Raw genomic sequence first — 19,896 nt, 5'->3', positions numbered from 1 at the left:
ATTGCTTTGAATTTTACTATAATATGTACTAAATAAATAGAGGTAAATCCACAAGGCATTCCTGGCTTTGACCCGTAACTTGACTATTTTGCTGTATATTAAAAGTATACATTTTTTCCTGGATTTGTCCCAGTGAACTTCAGGCATCTAGCTAAGGCATCTAAAGTATGAATGTAATCTCCTTATGCAGTCCACAGAGGGAAGTACACATCAGGAAGGCATTTCAAATGTTCTGAGATGTTTACTTCTCTCCATTGATTATGGATGAACATCAGGTATTTACGTTCCTCCCTTGGTTTCCTCACCTAGGTGTTAACAATTAGGGGAAATGAATCTTGGCCTTATTGTATATTCAGATTTTATGTTAAGTGAAATGCTCTAACTGTGTGACAGATGTAGACAGAGCATGACTGGATAAGAAAATGGAAAGTGTAACAGCTGTCATATGCTATGAAAACTTAATTTTTTTTGGAGGGTTCAAGGCAATGGGCAATGAACGGTAGATGGGATTTCGGAAAGGGAGAGCTTGCAGAAATGCATTATCTGTAATGTTACTGGAAATGAAAGAGCCATAGATTAAAAGACTGTCAAAAAAATCATTTTTAGGAAGTGGAAAAGGAAAAGAAGATAAATTCTCCATCACAAAGTAGCTGCAGGGCAGGAGGGTTGCACTTGAGATTGGACTTGAGTAAGTAATGACAAACAGTAGATTTCCCTGGATTATAGGAGAGAAGGAGGGTTGAGTAATTTTTTGAGAAAATATAGTGCTGGGATTTTTAACTCTCCTTAAGAAGGCCATAGAAAATGAAAAGTCTTGTACCTGTGTTAAAGCAAATTCAAGAACTTAACCTGAGGAAGGTGTCAAGATATAAAAGACCAACACAGACCTTCCTGGGGATTAACACAAGAAGTTAATTATCAGATGAAAGACTTTGTACTATGATTTTTATTTCAAAAATCACATTTTTCCATCCTCTTACCTCAGTTTTCTAGATGCTTTTCCATGAAACGAGGAGGATTTTGGCTGCTTTCAGTGTATGCAAAAATTAGCTTCCCCATCCTTGTTACCACTCCTTTTCAATATAACACATAACAAAAGTCATCTTGCTAAGAATGAATTCCTTACATGGCTATATGAGTTCCTTGCTACGTTACGTTGATACTCTTTTGAAATGTCTGATGTTATTTCTTGATTTTGCTGCTTTGTGGTTTTCGAGTTTTTATTTTAAGTATATTTTAAAATTCTTTCTGAAATGTATGCTCTTCATGATTAGAATTTGGGTTTGGAAATTACTCACTGTTGTGGCCCAAGACTGAGTTCCTTAGGGTCAGATTATGCTTGCAAACTACCTGCAGCAGTGATTTTATAAGGCCAAGGAAAACACGAAGAGCAAACAGCAATGTAGAGGTTTTGTATGAGGAGATAATCCATCACTGTTGACACATGGAAACATTGGAATGTAATTGTAAAGTGTAAGTCCTGTATTAAGAACAGCTCTCCCCAGGACTAGAGTCATCAATAGGAAAAGACCTTGTGCTTTTCTTGTTTTCTTTTCAAGGCGATACACTTGGTGCATGTTCAAGAGAAAATATCTGTGTCAGGATCCTCACAAAGACTGGGGTCAAATTTACTTATCTAGCTCCACTTTAGGATTTTTTGAATGGGAAATATTCATCCTCCAGCTCCCATTCAGCTGGAGCTCCCATTCATGGTGGTTCAGCCACCACCACCCATTACACAAAGCATCTACAGCGGATTCTTCTACTTAATTTTGATATCTAAGCTGATACTCAGTGAAGAGAAACAGGCTGTTCTGTAATATGGTTCATCTCATCTTAAGGTTGACATGTAGGAACTTATTCAGTTGTCTAAACATAGTAATTGGCTGTTGTGATAGGGTATCTTGAGCCATCCATGTGAGGCTGACAGATAAGATATAGGGCTTGTGGGAAACCTGTGCTCTTCTGTATTGAAAGAAAGGAGGCCAAATGTGATACCCTAAGGTGTCTAAGTGGCACTGAGGCCTGAATTTAAGCAGCTGAACTCAGTTGTAAATGGTTAAGTTTTCACCACTTAAGTTGTTCAGGAGTGGGATTCAATACTAAATTGGAAATGGCTGAATTGAATGCCTACAAATGAACTACGTGTCTAAGCTCCCATTATAATCAAAGCAGATTTAATCAATACAGTCAATGGTGTCTGGAGAGCAGGATATAATTCAGCTGAACTTTTTCAGAAAACAAGATTGCTGACTATAATAGTCCTTGATCTGACTTATGAAAGCCAAATTTATCTACTGGCAGGCGCGTGGAGGAGTATTTTACAGTGATTAGTGTCATTTAAAAGTGGTGGAATTATTTAGTAAGAAAATGTTTTTAACCTGTGTACAGATCCAGACCTGGGCTCTGCGCTAAAGTATTTGACCTAATGCAGATTAAATGATCTTGAACATGTTCCTTCTAAACAACAGAGACTTTGACTTTTTAGCTCATAAAGCCTTTTGTTGTCCTCACATTATTTCCATATGTTGGAATTTTAAGTGGTAGGATTTGATCAGAAAATGTTTATGTAGTTTAGGATGTTATATTAAGCGATGCAGTGCCTAAAGCAACTCTACATGGCAGACGTACTCCGTACATCAGTTTATTTTTACTGCTAGTCAGATGGTATTCTATGACATGATAGTACACCTCATACTTGCCAAAATGTTGTGCAAAGGCAATGCCTGAAGGGGTAGTAGAAATATTATTTTAAAAAAAATCTCCAGACTGTGTTTGTAAGACACTTCTACATGAGGAAAAATATTTTTCTGTCACAAAGGGTAATTAGTAACATGTGTAAGAGGTATGACCAACACAGTAGAGTGGGCTTTTTTTTTTTTAACGGCCGTGTTCCCATGTCCATAAGAAAATACCGCAGGATATAAACTTATGGTTGACCAGTAGTGTAACATAATACCTCTAGCAGCTGTTGGTGCAGAAATGTTCTTTGTCACAGGCCAAAAGTCTTTTGGATACTCAGGAGTGCCTAGAGCATTTTTGAAATCTGTATTAAAGTGAAAGAACAGAACTATAGTGTAGGCTTTGAAGTGACAACTCAGGCACTTCCTAGCTTTGGCAGAAGAGTTACCCTCCAAGAGACATTATCTGGATAAACAAACCATTCATCAAAAAACGATGTGGAAAGATGAATGCAACAGAGTCATTCCGAGCCAACTGAAGGCAAGATTACTGACAGTCTTGAGATCCCTAATCATGAGACCCTTCCAAAGACCTGTCAATGTGATCACCATTACTAGCTAGACTCAGAAACGTGTGTTGGTGTTAGCTTTATCACAGCTAATTGCAAGGGACTCCTTGTGGCTTTACTCTGTGTCCTCTCAATGGTGCAGCACACTGTATCCAAGGAAGTAAACTATGGTACAAGCCTGAAGTCTGACAGTCTTGCTTAAACCCAGGCACCAGGACCTCTAGACAGTTGATATCTTGGAACAATCAAAGCTTTTGGAGGAGTAATTCACAACACCAAAAAAAGCTACCTCTTTTTCATCCTGGTTTTTAAGTGGCTTAATCTGCTTTTGCTAGGCAGTTTATCAGTCAGGTGGTCAGTAGTAATACGGCTCTTGGCAATTGTCATTGACACCTGAAAGCAGTATGAGCTCAGAATCATACTGTTCATATTGCATGAACAGACTGTGGTCTCTGTTGCATCTGATATAGTCCAGACTTCCTTGCTGGGCTTGCTTTCATTTCTGGTTAGCATATCAGATGCAGTACTTAGTTGTGCTGTCTCTCTACCTTCTTTGCTTTTTTCTCTTGCAGCACAAAAGGAAACCATTAAACTCAAACTGTGCCCCTCCCTCTGGCAGGTGGTGAAACACAGTAGCAAGCAAGTAGCTTACAGGCTGATTCCTGCGCCTCCTCCAAAAGGGCACAGGCACTCCTTAGTTGTATGTTGGTGCCATATCACTTTCGTGGTAGATGTCGAGAGGTCAGGGTAGGGTTCAGTAATCACTGCTGAGCAGAAGGGGGCTGGGGAGGGAGCTCAGATGCTACACCCAAGGTGATCCGTATCACTTAATTTTTAGCTAGTTCCCTTGCTTTTTTTTTTTTTTTTTTTGCACTGCTCCAGCTAGCCATCTCCAAGACAAGTCTCTAGGATCTTAATGCTAAGCCACTTTGAGTTAAACAAACTGGTGCCACCTAGCCTTCAGGCCAGCTGAGTGGTGATGGTGGCATATGTTTGATGTATCCTCAGGGTCTATGGTAATGGAGAGAGATCCTTTTTGATCAGTAATACAGATTGCAAGCTGAACCACTTAAAGGTAAGATTTAATGCACCACAGCTGCTTTTCCCAGATAAAACCTAGTAAGTATAATCTTTTTGCCAGGCCCTTACTGGCAACAGCAATTTACTAAAACACTGACTAAAGTATCCACCCAGAAACCTGGGAAAATAAGCCTAGTTTGTCTGGACAAATACTTCTACAGCTGTATGTGATGAATCAAATAGATTAATTAAACAGTACTTTACTGAAAGGAGGGAGGGAGGAAGGGAGGGATGGGAAGCAAAGTAGTAGGAACAATGTACAGCTCCTTCCTCAAATCACACAACTCCTAGTTTGAGTCTCCCTCTTTTTCTGGCAAGAGATTGTTCAAAGTTATGGCTACTTGTCACTTACTTTTGGGTTTGCTCTCCTTCGCTCAGCCTCTTGGCCAACAGACTTAAATAGCAACCCTTAAACAACATGCATGTAGCTTACTTCCAAATATCTATAACCAACTTGCTAAGTAAACCGCTTATCAGGTGCTAACTGAGCTTAGTAACCATTTTCAACTAGTCTCTGAGGTACCTTTCACTGGTATGCTGACTAGCAGATCTCTCTTGAAATGTCAAAATTACTGTTAACAAGAAATTTTAAGTGGTGTTTATTTTAGCATTGTTAAATGCTGATTATAGCTAAATCCTAGGTCTTAGCTATCTTACCTCTTGTTACAACTGCCTAATTGTGACTGTCTCTGGAAAAAAATGGCAAGCTCTGTGATTCTTATCTCCTGAAATTTGGAGATGACTGTTGCCAATCTCATAAGAATGTGGGAAAATGTGAGCTTCTTGCACCTCCTTTGTTCTCTGTTACTGATTTCTGTCATGTACTTATGCTATTTTAAGTTCAGGAATCGTTGGGAACTCAGGGACCATCAGATCAGATTGCATATAGGGATATTTATATTTCCACAAATCTCTGACATCAGCTTCTATCAACATGAAAGGCATTATAATTCTCCTTCTGTAATAAACCAAACGTATACAGGTGACAGCCTCTATTTTGTGGTTATGTCTTGTAATTAACTGTGGTAAATTTTTCAAAGTCAATGTTGGATTATGGGTAAGGCAGTAACTTGTCTATATCCAAACTTCACAGAATATTGCTGCTTAATAAACTGTGGCCTAGTTTCAAAATTATTAACATGAATAGTTATTTAGCAGTAAGAATTCTAGTAAAGCCATTTAAGGAAAGAGCAAGTAAGAGTCCAGAAAAGAGTACACTTTTTTTCTTGGCCAATCTAAACATATCTAAGCCTCTTTTACTCCAGGGGAACAATTTTTCCTGTGCCATCACTAGGGCTCTTTTGCTTGATTTGGCTTGTACCTTTGGCATACATAACAATCCTTGACAGTTTCCTCCATATCTCTGTTCAGTTGAGCCAATACAAAGCATCTCTGGTTCTCCTTTTAGGTTTTTCAATCCTTAAATGACCTGTATAGTCTTTTTTTTTTTAATAGAAGTTATTGCAAGAATCACATTTTTTCTGTCTTTAAACCAAAATTCAGACCTCTAGGTCTGAAAGTCCCTCTTCAACTGATCAGAAGGGCCACCCTCTGCTAACTGTTGTTATTTTTTGAAAGTCTTACCCTTAGCTAGTACTCATCCTTTTTATTCATACTCTGTGGAGGCAACTGATGTTTTAAGACTCTTACAAACTTGTGTAACTTTCAGGACTGAGAGGTATGGGCTAAGAATCACTAGGGCTGTGTCTAGAGGACCATACCTAGGACTGCATCCTAGATGGAGGTGCGGGTTCCACCTGTGTCAGGGTAATGAAGGCGCATAGGATTCCCAGTTTACATTGAAGTGAGCGCTGAAAACAGGGGCTAAGTCGGAGTCCCACGCTGTTACGTGGACATCTGGTGGTCTTGAGGTACATTGCTGCCCATCCAGAAGGTAATTTGGACAGAGCTTAGATGTCTTCCTTTCTTAGCCATGTAAGTTTTAAAACCTGCAGAATAAGCAGCAGACCTGAACCAGCCAAAGTGTGAATGATTTAGAAAGCTTATTTCTGCTGTCTTTGCTCTGTATAGTCTCTCATTTATACTGATTTGTCATTCACTCTGGCAGATTTGTTCCCATCCTTTTATTTTTCCACCTAGCTAGTTCCTCTCAGAACTCCATTGAAAAGGTTTAAGCAATAAATAAAGCCAATAATAATAATAATAATAACAGCACTAATGTTTGCTGCTATCACATTGTTTGCTCAGTTTGTATGTTTTTCTTTTCCTCTACCCTTTGACTTTTGTGTATATTTATTTTCTAAGTTCTTTGGCCCTGAGACTTTTTCTGAGTATATGCTTGTACTGTCTGGGCCTAACACAGTGGATGTTATTCTGTGTTGCCCTGTACCTGCTGCATAACAAATATAACAATAATTACGGAGAATTGCACTTTTGTTAGTGGTTCTAGTGGCACATTGTGAGCTTCTACTAGGTCTGCATATATGCATAAATATATGCATACCAAGATCACAGTCTTGGGGAGAAAGAACACAGTGAGAGCTGATTGTGATCCTTGGGGGAAAGCAGCTCACAGGGATGTGTTCGACACCAGACATTTGTTTATTTTGTATGGGTTCCTGTGTCTTCTGGATACACATAGTTACACTTAGGACTATCACTAACACATTTCCTATTTAAGTACAGCTGCAAATTTACTTTGGCCTTGAATGACAGAGTGCACAACAGGAGTTCATGTTTAACTCTATTGATGTCTGCATCCTTCTTTGAAAATTAGTCCAAGATGTAGACTGTTTTTAAAATATCGTAGTCTCATGCTACATGTATTATATGGCACATTGTGTCTTGTTTTATAGTGAATAATTTGCCATAATGAAGAGAGTACTGTTCATAGAAGGTATTCTGAAAGTTAGTTCATGCTGCCTGTTTAATGTATTCTGCTTATCACATACTAATAAAGACAGAGGAAGAAAATAGATTCAGCCTTTGAAGGACTTCCAAGCTTTACATTGTACCATCACAGTTGTTAGTAATGATTTCATATGGTTTCTACATTGTTCTTTTAAGTTAGGTGACTTTTTTCTCCAACAGTTAAATGTGATGGTATTCTGGCATATTTTTGAGTTAGAATCACAGACTCGTAGAATAATGTAAATTGAAAGGGGCCTCCAGATGTCATTTGATACAACTCTTCACCTGAAGCACAATCAGCTTAAATCAGGTTGCTCAAGATCTTGTCTACTTGAGTTTTAAAAGTCTCCAGGTCTCTACCGAACAAAGACATGTACTTAACCTTTTATTTGGACTTGCTGCATAGTTTGTCCTTTGCTTTTGCTGCTGCTGCTGTTAGGGGCAGAGATATGGCTTTGACCGAGAATAATATTTCAGGGTTGTTCACACCCTATGTGCTGGAGCAAAGATATCTTCCACAGGATAAGTAGACCCTGGCAAGCTAGAACGCTCTCTCATCTCAAATGCTTTTATCAATCAAGGCTATTTTGATTGAGACATTACTCTTTATTTCATCTTGTAAGGGAGACAGCCACAGTCCTTGTTGTTGAGTGGCAGTTTTGGATGAGAGAGGCTACTCTCTAATGGCACAGCATAATCTATCAGACTTGAGATGTTCAAAGTGCATCCAAAAAGATAGGGATGACAACATTTGAAATTCTTTGTGCTGTCATGCAGCAGCAACACGCCATCTTCAGTGCCTTCCTCCCATGGACAAGAGGTGACCTGGTGGGCAGTCTGATCCTGAGCCAATTTGGAGAGAGAAAGTTTCCTGCAGGTAACTTAGATGAAAGTTAAGTGAGGCTGTTCTGCTGACTGTCCGTTTCCATGCATTGCTGTGTGCTTGACCTCTCTGAAGTAGTAATGATATTTTCACAGTGTATGTGTGAGACACTAAAGGGATAGATTCCCCCCAGAGTTCCCAGTGCTTGGGACCTATAACTGTCAATCAGTAGAGGTATCACTCTTAATCCTGCAGAGCCTTGCTGATCAGTGGGGAGATTCATGAACACCATGATCATGTGCCTTTCCTCTTCTGTCTCCTGGGACCCTCACCACAATAAGGTTACCAGCATCTAGAGACTCACAGGAGCTACCACAGTGGGATTTGGCACAGCTGGGTCCTGGTGTGGCCAGAGATCCTGAGACACAGACCTATCTCGTGAGCTCTGGCACCTCTCTGTAGGGCTTGGCTTGAGCATGGGTGTATTGGATAGTTGCCTCTGTAGAAATTGTAACATATATTCTGGAAATACTGAAACTTCTGAATTCCAGCTTCTTTCTTTGGCTTCAGATGGTGTTATCTGGATTTGAACTGGTAAAATTATGAACATTAATCCCCTCTTTAGAAGTGCCCTAGTTGGCACATCTTTAAATGCCGTTTAGCACCATTGCCATTCAGCAGACACAAACACAACAGCTGCCTCAATCTGACACAGGAATGTAGTACGTTACCAAGGTTGAAGGATATTGTTTTGCAACAAAGTGTATAGCGTAAGAATAGGGAAGGGCACACAAGGCCATGAAGCCTGCAGGCTGAAGAAGCCAGATCTGCCAGTGTTTGTTTTTATACTGTATATATAGGAATGAAATCCTGGTATGCACTGTTTTCCCGTTCACACTTGCAATTTTTTTGACAGGGGAACTACTTAGGCTCCCCCTTCCTGCTCCCCCAAACTAGAGCTTGAGTGCTAAATAACATGTATGTAGTCAGGATGATCAAAGGACTAAGACTTGAGTCCTAGGTGTGAAACGTGGGCTATAAAAACATGACAGTGTAGATGTAACAGTATAGAGAATTCTGCAATGGCCAGGGCTACGCAATACTAGGTGCTCTTCAAACAAATACAGAAAACACAGTCCATGTCCAAAAAAGATCTAAGACAAGCGCTGACAGAGGCATATGAAAAGATGTGGAAATAAAAGGGAACAAGTATTATCAAACATAACAGACATTGAAGCTATCTCCCTTACTATGTAAGAGACTCAGGAGAATTTTGCAGTAATGGATTCATAGACCAATACACACAGTGTGTGTTGTGTAAGAAAGACAGCTGTAGAGAAACAGTTTTGAAAGATGATGACAAGTGAGCATTTCAAGCTGCTATTGGTGCAGAAGCACTGGGCAATAAAGTAAAAATGTTGAGAGCTCGTCTGTTGGGGCATCATCTGTCCTGGCAGAGAAAGAGCGCTACTGCACATGAAAAAGTAGTAACATATATCAGTAATAAATACGAGACAGAGGAAATAAATAGGGAAGGAGAGAGTTGTGAAGGGCCATGGAAACAAAAGTTTGTGTTTATGTCATTAAAAAGGAAGAGAAAGGGGCTTGGAGAAGACATGACCTGGAAGCTGCTGATTGCTTATCATCCAAGAAACACTGATTCCTGATTTCAAGCAGTTAATTTCAACCTTATGTGACTATCAGCCCGGGAAAGCCCACTTCCCTTTATGAGAGTTACAAACTTAGTGAATTACAGTCAAAACCCAACATCAAATACCAAAAGGGTTAACTTATCTACTTAAACCAACAAATTAATCATCCTACAAGAGGCTCTTTCAACTACTATTTTTTTGGAAAGACTCCCAGTAACATTAATGACACAAAGCTCTTTCAACTAGTCTCTTTTGGAATGTCTCCCTACAATATTAATGCCATTCCTTCAACTCATTCACCATTTCACCATCTTAGTAATTACATATTCATTTTCCTATATATTGAACTACTGTTCTTTGTAATAAAGTAACATTTTAGGCAATTAAACAGCATTTTGGTCTAAATATATTCAATGTTAATATGCAGGGTTTATAGCTAAACACAGAGAGAACTGAAATAGTAAAAACAATCCACTAAACTGGGAACAGTGTAATTTGCAGATGCAGTATATTTTTAATTAGCAACTCTATTACAGGTAAATTCACGAGTGCAGAAAATAATTGAAAGAAGACTTGTTTTATTATTTTCCCAGTAGATTTATCAAACTAATTGACCTAATAAAGTGGTCTGACTTTGTGTGGCTACATTGAGAAGAAAGAGTCATGAAAAGACAGTATATCTTTTAACCCCTTTTAAAGTCCCTGAAATACTAGCACTATTATGAGTTATATTTATTCTTTGATGTACCTTTGAATGCAACAGTAACACTGAGTCTTTTGGAATAGCTCATCCAAGCAGAGAGTTGGATCTGAGGGTTACTATGGACAACAGTAACTTGCCTCATTACACACTGTCTGTCTAAATTATACCTACTGAGAACAGAGAAAGGATTTTCTGTTTGTCTATTTAAACGGCACTTAAGGACTTTAATGAAATATCACCACCTGACTCAGACCAGGTTTTTCCCAATCTTTTTTGTTTTTTTGAGGCTAGAAATGCTGGATGCTTGGAAATCTGAAACAAATGTGAAGGAAGCCACATGGATGTCAGAAACGTATCCAGTCTGTGTTCCACATGTTTTTTGTAGCCTCATCTGTTTCATCCTTCTTACTCACACATTTGCTGACCTCTAGAAAAAAGAAAGGGAATAAAGAATTGCTTGTTGTGTATCCTGCTCTGAAATATTAACAATAGCCTCAGGTAGCTCCTAAATGGAAATGAGGAGAGAAACATATTTTCTGTCAACTTTCTGAACTGACACAGAGTTCTCATATTGCAAACAAAGGGATGCCAGCTTTGTGATAAGAACTTACTTGAATGCAAACATTTCTGTAGACACATGCTGTCACTGACACTTGGTTTCCTTATCATGCCACAATGCTAGTTCTTTCTGTTCAGCTTGTCCACCATCTTCTTTCATTCTTCACCTGAGCATGTTTCCTATAAGGGTAGCGAATTGAAGGAAGAAGGCCCCATGGCTTTGTTCAGATAAGATTAATTCTCCTGCCACTCCTGGCCTACTGGGAAGACATGGCCTACATGGATATCATGGATAAGATCAGTAACAGAGTCTTTTTCTTGCTACTGAGAGGGATCTTAAAGGCCTTGTGAAGATGCTCTTACTTTCTCTGTTCCCTTACAGAACTTCAGCTGAAGGACGCTTCTTCTGTCTCTCCCAGGCTCTTACACAGACACACACAGACACACAGACACACACTTTGTTTTCTGCAACCTTTTTCAGCCTGTTCCTTACTCTTTCAATCCACTTTCATTACCCCACAGTGAGCCCTGAGCTCCCTTGAACCAGGTGACTTCTTCATTTTCCTCACTTTGATTGAACCTCCCCTTTATTCCTCAAATTGAATTTCAAGCAACACGTCTTCTGGGATGACAGTACGCTTGCCATGCATAGATATGCTCCATCTCATGTCTCCAGGAGGTTAGCTGAAAGTATTTGACAGTGTTCACAAGGAAGGTTAATAAGGCCAAACTGCAGGTTCACATTCCTACGTTGAACGCAAAAATCACTTAAGATAGTGGTCTCTTGGACAAAAGATCACTGTCATAAGTCTTTCTCCCTTCTTAACCAGACCTGGAGGCACTTCTGGCAAGATATCCGCATCCTGAGGTTCTTTGAGAAAATGCTTTTCCCAATTACTTTCACTGCTAGCTTAAAACTTTGTCACCCTGGGTGAATCCTGACTGAGCCTAGAAGTTTTTAAATATTGAAATCCTGGCACTGATACTACACTCTGGAGAATCCATCTCTCCTTCATGCCTAAGAACTATAACGATGGCACTCTTCAGCTGTTCTTTTGTTATATATCTATCCTAGAGAACACTACCACAGCATCCTGTTTCACCTTCAGAGGCTTCCTTTTGACGTGTTTATATTCTAGATGTTGGCAGAGAAGTCATCTGCAAGTTTGTGTACAACTTCACCAAACTCTGTGTCCTTTTGGAAGTTTCTAGAGTAGCCATTTAATGTAGCAAAGCAATTTCCTGCTCACACAGACCTCAGACACACCCTGAAGCATTGAGATCACCTGTAGTGGAATGAGTAAATGCTCGGAGATAGGACTTACCTGTGACTGGAGCCCTTTGATATATGCCATACATACATACCTTTTATAACTGCCTTTTTTTCTTCTTCCTTCAAGGCCCTTGTACTTTGGGATCTTGTGGTTGAAGGGCAACGGAGGAGTAGAAAATGCCCACCTCTCTATACCTTCCATGTGGAATACAAGGCACATATATGGCACTGGAACTGCTAAAGAGAAAAATTATTTGTGCTCAAGCATTTGATGGGTTTGTGTAGAAGAGAGATATGAACAACACATATTGGTGAACTCCACTTACAGGTAAATTATACATCTCTGTATTTACTATTTCACATGTTAGAGAAACTTCAGTGATAAATACAGGAGGGAAAAGTGTGCACAAACAGAAAGACAGTACTTACCAAAAATAGGATAGCACTGAACGATGCACACCTAAGAAAAAGTGTCCATTTGGCACTGATGAACCTTGCAACATTTCTATAGTGAAGAAGAGTTTTATCTTCATCTCCCACTGTACAAAGTGAAATACTGAAAGATTAAATGACATGTTAATCTAAGAAGTTCGTAGTTCATTCAGGAATAGATGCTATGGAACATCTGCCATGAACACACGTACCACAAAGATCTGTCCTTAAAACATGCAAACTCAAACACCAAAGGTGAGACCCTTGTTTGCTGTTGACAGCATCACTCCCCATTACCTTCAAGGTAGCACTTTGTAGCAGCTGGTCATCAGACTGCTTTTCTTCATGTCCTCCATTTGAGGGAATAAAGACTTGGCGGTGTGGATGTCAATTGGTTGCCTGAACTTGATTGTTTTTACAAGCTGTATGTAATACAGTGGTATGGACTTCTGGATAAGGCATTTTATTAGTAGGAAGGGTTAGATTGTTTACGAACATGGAAAAGACATGTAGGGCTTTTAATCTTGAGGTCATTGGTTTGAGCTTGGTCCAGCCTGATAAGAAACCAAAAACATTAAGTCTGTATGTTCTCATGCAACTCTTCCAAACAAGCATTTCCTTAAGTATTAGCTGCTGTTTTTCCTTCTTTTTCCTGCTTTCCTTTCTGAGTTCAGACTTGCACACACTGCCTGGTATGTTGATCTGCTTCTGCTTTTAGCAGAAATGTATCAGAATTTTTTATGGTATTTTTCTTCCATAGAGAGAATGTTTCTGCTTCCCACATGCATACTGTGTGTGAATAATACTTTATTTAACAGGTACCCACATGATTTCACTGACACTTAAAATAGAGTCTCAGCTAGATATTGTTCAATGTGAACAGCCTTTTGTCCAGGCTATACGTCCTGGATTCATTTCACCTAGATTCAGGCATCTAGTGAAATCATATAGTTTACAGGTAGGTTTTTCTAACTCTATAATCCTGAGAGAAAGAAAAGCACCAGCAGACCATGATTCTCATCTTGGCTAGTCTGCCTGAGGTTCTTGGGTGTACTCCCTTCTCTGCAATAAAAAGGCATTTGTGCAATTTTTCTTCACACATTTTTGGGAAGGATTTAACATGGGATTAAGCTAAACTACAGAAAGGCGCTCTCAGTGTCAAACTAGCATGTTCACATAGGGATTTGGGTTTTATTCAGTTGGATTTAGATTGAGTTTTGATTACAAGGTTCAAGAGAGAAATTAAGAATATCTCCAATCCACATCTGAGCGCCCTTGAAAATATCTAGTCATAATAGATACTTGCAGTTCCCTCAGCATCACAAACACAGAATCCTACGCATCTTCAGAAGTTGTCCCACTCTGCACAGGTGGAAACCTGAACCGTAGCAATTACCTCAGTTCAGGGTCAATCTATTTATAGAGATCAGACTGGTTAACACACATGGAGAGCATTAGTTTCAATTCACACAAAGAAAAAGTGGTGATTCTGCCTCTGCCTAAAGACTTCTTAGGCTGAAGAGGTCCTTGGGTTTGGGTCTTCCATTCATGACACGTGTTATTACTACCAGCTTCTTGGACTTTAGGAAGCTTCCTCTCCTTTGTCTGTGCACCCTTCTGTTAGATACAAGTATATGGATGAACCAGTGCTGAGGGTTTCACATTAGCAACATATTCCTCAGAGTCTCAGACTGTCTAATACCCCTCTATGGCGAAAGATGCTTCAGAAATGACTGTCTTCATCTCTTGTTAGTATGTGCATGTCCTATTGGGGGACAAGATCTGGACAAGATACTTTATTTTTGACATCTGTTGTATTATGAATGTTCCTTTTGGTTCACAGTACCAATTGTATAAGGACATTTCACAGTTACTGTGACAATAACTGTGCCATCAGCAAGCTGTACACTCCTTGTTTCTGAAAGAAATACCTCACACAGCCCCCGGCTTAGAAGAACTCTTTTCCTAGCTGGTGAATGACAGCTGGACCTTCTTCCACCACCACTTACTACTGCTTTGCTGAGTGTCCTGCTTAACTCTCAACCTGTTTTTCCTAGCTAAAACCCAAAAAAATCAGTACTTGGGGTGACCAGTCACACAAACTGCTTTGAATCCTAATCCGAGAAAGGTATTTGAAGAGCAGGTTGTCAACAGTATCTAGGCCTTCGCTTCCATTTGGCTTCACTGTCAGGAAGTAGCACAGAAACAGTGCTGATCTCTTAGTCCATCTTCTGTCTTCATGCTGCTCAGTTGCTCTGAAGCAGCTGAGTATATTTGAACTACTATTTTCCTATGACCAAGTGAAGGCTTTATACTCAGTAAAAATACCCATAGCATTTAGTTGGCTTCCTTTTGCCGTTTTGGCAGCTGTGTGGAGGGGAAACAGAATGGGAAAGAGAATATGTCCCTTAGTGTTCAGACATTCAAGTGAATGGAGTGTGTGTTACTTGCAACTGTTATCAACAATAGGGCACTGTGGATGTTACCGGAGTGTGTGATATTTTCCAAGAGAATTGAAAATTACATTTTATTTTCAGCAGCAGCAGTACATCATTTGACTTGCTTGTACTTTCCCACATAGTAAATATTGCTGATACAAAGCTGTAATTTTTTCAAACTGAGATTGCTGCCGAGACCTGGCATACGCCTGCAAAGTTTTACGATCAGACAGACCTCAGGCTGGACAACTACAGTTGGAAGTGGGAACAGTTGAGGAGAGGAGACTTTTTAGGATCTGATTTTGTTACTGAAGAAAATGGAACATGTAATTGGCTCTGTAAGAGAAACATAGGTTAGATCCCATTTCCTGAATAAGTGGCATTTAAAGCAGGGTTAACTTTAAGTGTCAGCTTTCAAAACCTTTCAAAACATCTTAGGCTACGGGCTCTTGACTTTCAAGAGGTCACAGGGGAGTTTAGTACAATAGCATGAATAGCACTGGCTTCCATATTGCAAATTCCCTTTTTTATGTATGTGTCTCTTTGGTTTTCATCACCCTTTTATAAATTCTGGACCAACGGAAATTTTCACAGAATGCTAAATGACTCATTGGGCCATAATGGAAAAATCTACAGCTTCCTGCCCTGAGCAGAAAGCAGCAATACTAGATAGCTGCCCATGATTCATGCTGGGCCTGATCCCAAATTCATCAGAAGTATTACTAGAGTTGTAAAAAGTGGCAAGTCATTGTGGGTGTGTGGACCCTGCCAAAGGCAGAATTGAGGACCCTGAGCCTCGCCAAGTGTGAGTCAGCCTAACTTCACTGTTATCACTAGACAAAGCTGTTTTACACCAACTGACAGCCTAATCCCACCTATCAAATCAGAGACACAAATGCAACAGGGTTAGAAGCAATCGCTGTAAGTTACTGCTTTGCATAGCACAGTTGGTGGGCTCAGAAATGGATGTACATAGGTATAGTAGAAAGAATTAGGCAGCAGAGACAAAAAGTGAAAGTATCCACTAGCAAAACAAGGATAATACTAAATTATCAAGATAGTATATGTGGGTATTACTGAGCTTTGCTTTCATTTGTTTAACAGCACTTTCATTTATGAACGTACTGTTTGGTATGCAGGAATATTTACTGTCTACTTACCTCAGCTGGTTCTTTGCAGAGAGAGATTGCTCTGTCTGCCTTTTTTAATTCATTTTCTATTTAGTATGGAAACAGTCACCCTGCATCTGGGTTAATCCATCTTCTGGTTGGACATGATGAAGATTTGAATGAACTGAAAAAAAGACAAATTGCAGCAGGCATGTAACAAGCCCCTCTTCTTTCTGTTAAACCTCTGCTAATAACGTGTGAAGGAAAAACAACAAAGAGCTTCTGTCCTCTTTATAAAGGACCCTTAAGGGCAGAGGCAGCCTGTAAGAAACTATTCTTTTGCTAATACTGGCTGAATTACTGAGAAAGCTCAGTGTTAAAAATCCACTACAAGGATCTTGTGCATGGAAAGGAAGTATTTCCTTGGATGACTTTCTAATGACTGTCAAATATTTGCAGCCAGCAGACAAAAGGAAGCATTGTGATGACAACACACAAGCAACCTAGTGCTAGTGCTGTGGTTGCATCTGCCAGCAGGGTAATTGTGGTGAGATGCAGGCGCTTGAGTGGTCCCACAAACAAGTTAAAAATTGATTCATGATTTTGAATTTTAGTTATTTCACTCTTCCTACTTCTTTTCTTTCTTCTTTTAGGGTAGCTTGACTGATAGTGATTTTACTATAAAGGCTTTAGAGCCTTCCAACTGTGTGCAACTGTTTTTCCTGACAATATAAAAGTCTTTTTCATATCAGTGAAGTTGTTCATTTTTTCAAGATCTTAGGTTTCTATGTCATCATAATTCTTTTCTAAGCTCAGACAATACCCATTAGTATCAGTGTATCATCTGTAAAACTTAGTGGCTTTAACAATAATCCTGCTCCAACACAGCTATGCATTTTCTAAGTGACTCAAAGGTTTTTGTCACCTCCTGCACAGTTTTACATGTACTCCAGTGTCTAGTTTACAAATGGCAATTTAGTTCTAGGCACACATTCTTTGTGCTTTCAGAACAATCCACAAAAAAAAGCTGATCTCTCTCTATTCAATTTTATCTTCAATATTTTGTTTTTCTCAACTATGAGGCAGAGAAAAGAAGAAAGTTAAAGAATTCTTAGTCTGGTGATTGCATTTTACAGTATAACATAGGTACCTAATCACATAATCTAGGATTGAAGTCTCATAATAATAATTTGATATAGCAATCATCTCTTAGAAATAACATGGGAACTGTTAACAAATAAATAGTAAAGAGAAAAGATCATTTATACAGCTCGTTACAAGTTAGACTCAAACAGGTGGTATACATTTTTTTTTCAGCACTGTGATAGTAATAGGGGGACTGATATTTTGGGGTGGCACTTCTACATCAACAAATGACTTAGCAAAGAGGCAGTATTAAAGTGTGTGAAAGTATAGGGGAGGAATAAGAGCATATTTGCTAGTGGAGTTTGCCAAGCTGTATCCCAAAAATACCTTTTACTGGATTATATGTATATTAAGATTTCTTTGTTGTTTGTTTTCCTTGATAGGATTACATCAGTAAGGTTCTGTAGGTAAAATTTTAAGTATAGATCTGGTCTATGGTACAAAGCTTTTCTGACAGGATTATGTGTCAGCTGAGCTTGGAAAAAAAATCACACACCCTAAACTCATATATCTATGCACACACAATGCATCTCTAATGACAGAAAAGTGCTTTTGCTGACTTAGCTAAAGTCATTAAAGTAGGTGTGGTAGATATAGTGGTGGAAAAATTCCCGTACTAGCATGCTTTGCTAAAACAGCTTTGCCAGCAGAGCAAACTGGCAGAATCAGGTTTATAATACAGCTAATTATGAAGCATTTGCTCTAGGGAAAGTGAATATAGACTATATTACTATTCGAGGAAATGTATCTTGAAAAACAACATCCCTAAAAGCATGACAGGTTTTAGCGGACACCAAATTGTATATGAACTCCTCCCATACTGCTGTGATTAAAAGGACTAATGGAGGAATGACAAAGTTCAGCTGGAGCTGGGTTAATATGTTTAATAGTGAAGGTGGGTAATCATAACAATAGCCTAACAAAGAATGTGGTGATATTTCCATAATTCAGAGAATGTATATAAGAGCAGTTGTTTTTATCTAAAATATATTTTCTTATCTAACCAAAAATTATGTTCTCCTTATGCAAGTCAAACCAGCAGTTTACGCTAGTTGCTTCTAGCCTTAAAAATGTAGTTGAGCACTGGCACAGTACAGGTAAACTGCCTACTTTTCAAGTAAGACAATTTTCAGAAAATCCAGAAAGGAGTAGGATACAGCTACCTTAACTTTAGGTCACTAAAAGTTAGACTTCTGAGTTATCCATTCAAGCTTCCCACTTAAATCAATGGCAAGAAATAAGCACCAGAAGAGGGCAATTCAACTCAGCTGAAGATATACATCTAAGACAGCTCAAATGAATTGCTCTCTGGAGGGGAATCTTCTTTTACCATGAAGGGAACCTGAAGAATTAGCTCAGATTTAGGCTTCCAAGTTTTAGGCATGTTCATTAAGGCAGATAAATCCCTTCAGGGGTGTAAATATGGCAGAGTAAAGGGCTTCAAACTTTTATATCTAAAATATTTACTTGGCTTTATCTTTTGTTAAAGGATGCAAGACCTTATGGTCTCATCAGAGAGGAAGTTACACAGAAGTATTTTTTTGGTAGTAGGTTACACCGATGACTACCATTCAGTTTCCATTGCAGTGGTATCTACATTGCAAACCCACATTCATAATTTTCTCTCTCAGTAGCACAGACACTGGGGATTAAAGGTTTGATTTAAATCCCATTAAAATGGGAGAGACTTCCATTGACTTTAACAGGATTTGAATTGAGCGCAGAGGAGGCTGAATGCTGAACTGCTGTCAGCATTGAGGTACAGGGGGTACTAAAACCAAACCAATAATGCTTCTGTTAAATGTTAAGTACCCATTCTTCAGAGAGAAGACTTGCCAAACTGGTCATTAAGTCTCATTCAATATGACTAAAGTAACTCATGGAGCAATAAACAAGACTATTAATAATATTGCTAGTTTTCTGCATGTCTGCAAATCTTTGTTACATTCCAGTAAGGCAGGTTAGTGTTTAAGACACGGAGTGTTGTGTTTAATGGGTACTGTTAACAACTTATTTTGCAAACTACTTTTTGCCATCTAATGCTGTTAAGGAATGCCCCTCTTCTATTGATTTGTCCTTTGATCAGTTTGTAGGCCAACAGAAATGTATTGGGCTGTGTAAAGGCTGCCAGTTGTGCCTAAGTGCATCTTTTGTGGACTGCCCTGAAGGTCTGCTCTCATGGCATAGCTTTTAAGCCTCTTGTTATGTATGTCTGGTGCTTGGTTTCTTAGGGCTGCTGTGTTTTGGAGGCCTGCTCACCTACTGAATATTGTATGTGTTCTAGTCCCAGGCTTCCAGGGAGCACTGGACTCTTCCTATTCCTGCTATCCAATTCCATTAATGTGAATATAAGCACAAAGCATGCTGCATTTGGGACACTTTCTTTCACTGGGCACCTCCTGTACAGTTGGTCCGTATGCATGCTGCAATCATATCTGCATTATGTAGACAGGAGATCAGGAGATCATTCAGAACTTCCACATTGAACCTTGGACAAATATTCAAAATCCTCCTAAATCCTAAAGGTTAAGTTCCTAGGTAGAAAATGAAGCTTTGAGGAA

General features: G+C 39.2%; 1 protein-coding gene across 2 annotated transcripts in view; it reads right to left on the bottom strand.

Moving 5' to 3' along the window:
* Positions 1 to 12,367: 12,367 nt before the first annotated feature.
* Positions 12,368 to 19,896, bottom strand: part of EDNRB (endothelin receptor type B) — a 48,457-nt gene continuing 40,928 nt past the window's right edge. The window contains exons 9-10 of one of the 2 annotated variants that reach the window (XR_011138305.1): positions 12,640 to 16,373; positions 12,368 to 12,447 (exon numbers count right to left, since the gene is read on the bottom strand). The gene's annotated coding sequence lies outside the window, so the exon portion shown is untranslated. Of the gene's footprint in view, positions 12,448 to 12,532; positions 16,374 to 19,896 lie in introns of those variants that run through there. The other variant, XM_068929383.1, reaches the window with a different exon arrangement.

This window comes from Struthio camelus, chromosome 1 (assembly GCF_040807025.1).
Source record: "Struthio camelus isolate bStrCam1 chromosome 1, bStrCam1.hap1, whole genome shotgun sequence".
In the NCBI taxonomy this organism is placed as follows: domain Eukaryota; kingdom Metazoa; phylum Chordata; class Aves; order Struthioniformes; family Struthionidae; genus Struthio; species Struthio camelus.
The sequence above is the reverse complement of the archived record's forward strand: the minus strand, read 5'-3'. Positions and strand labels throughout refer to the sequence as shown.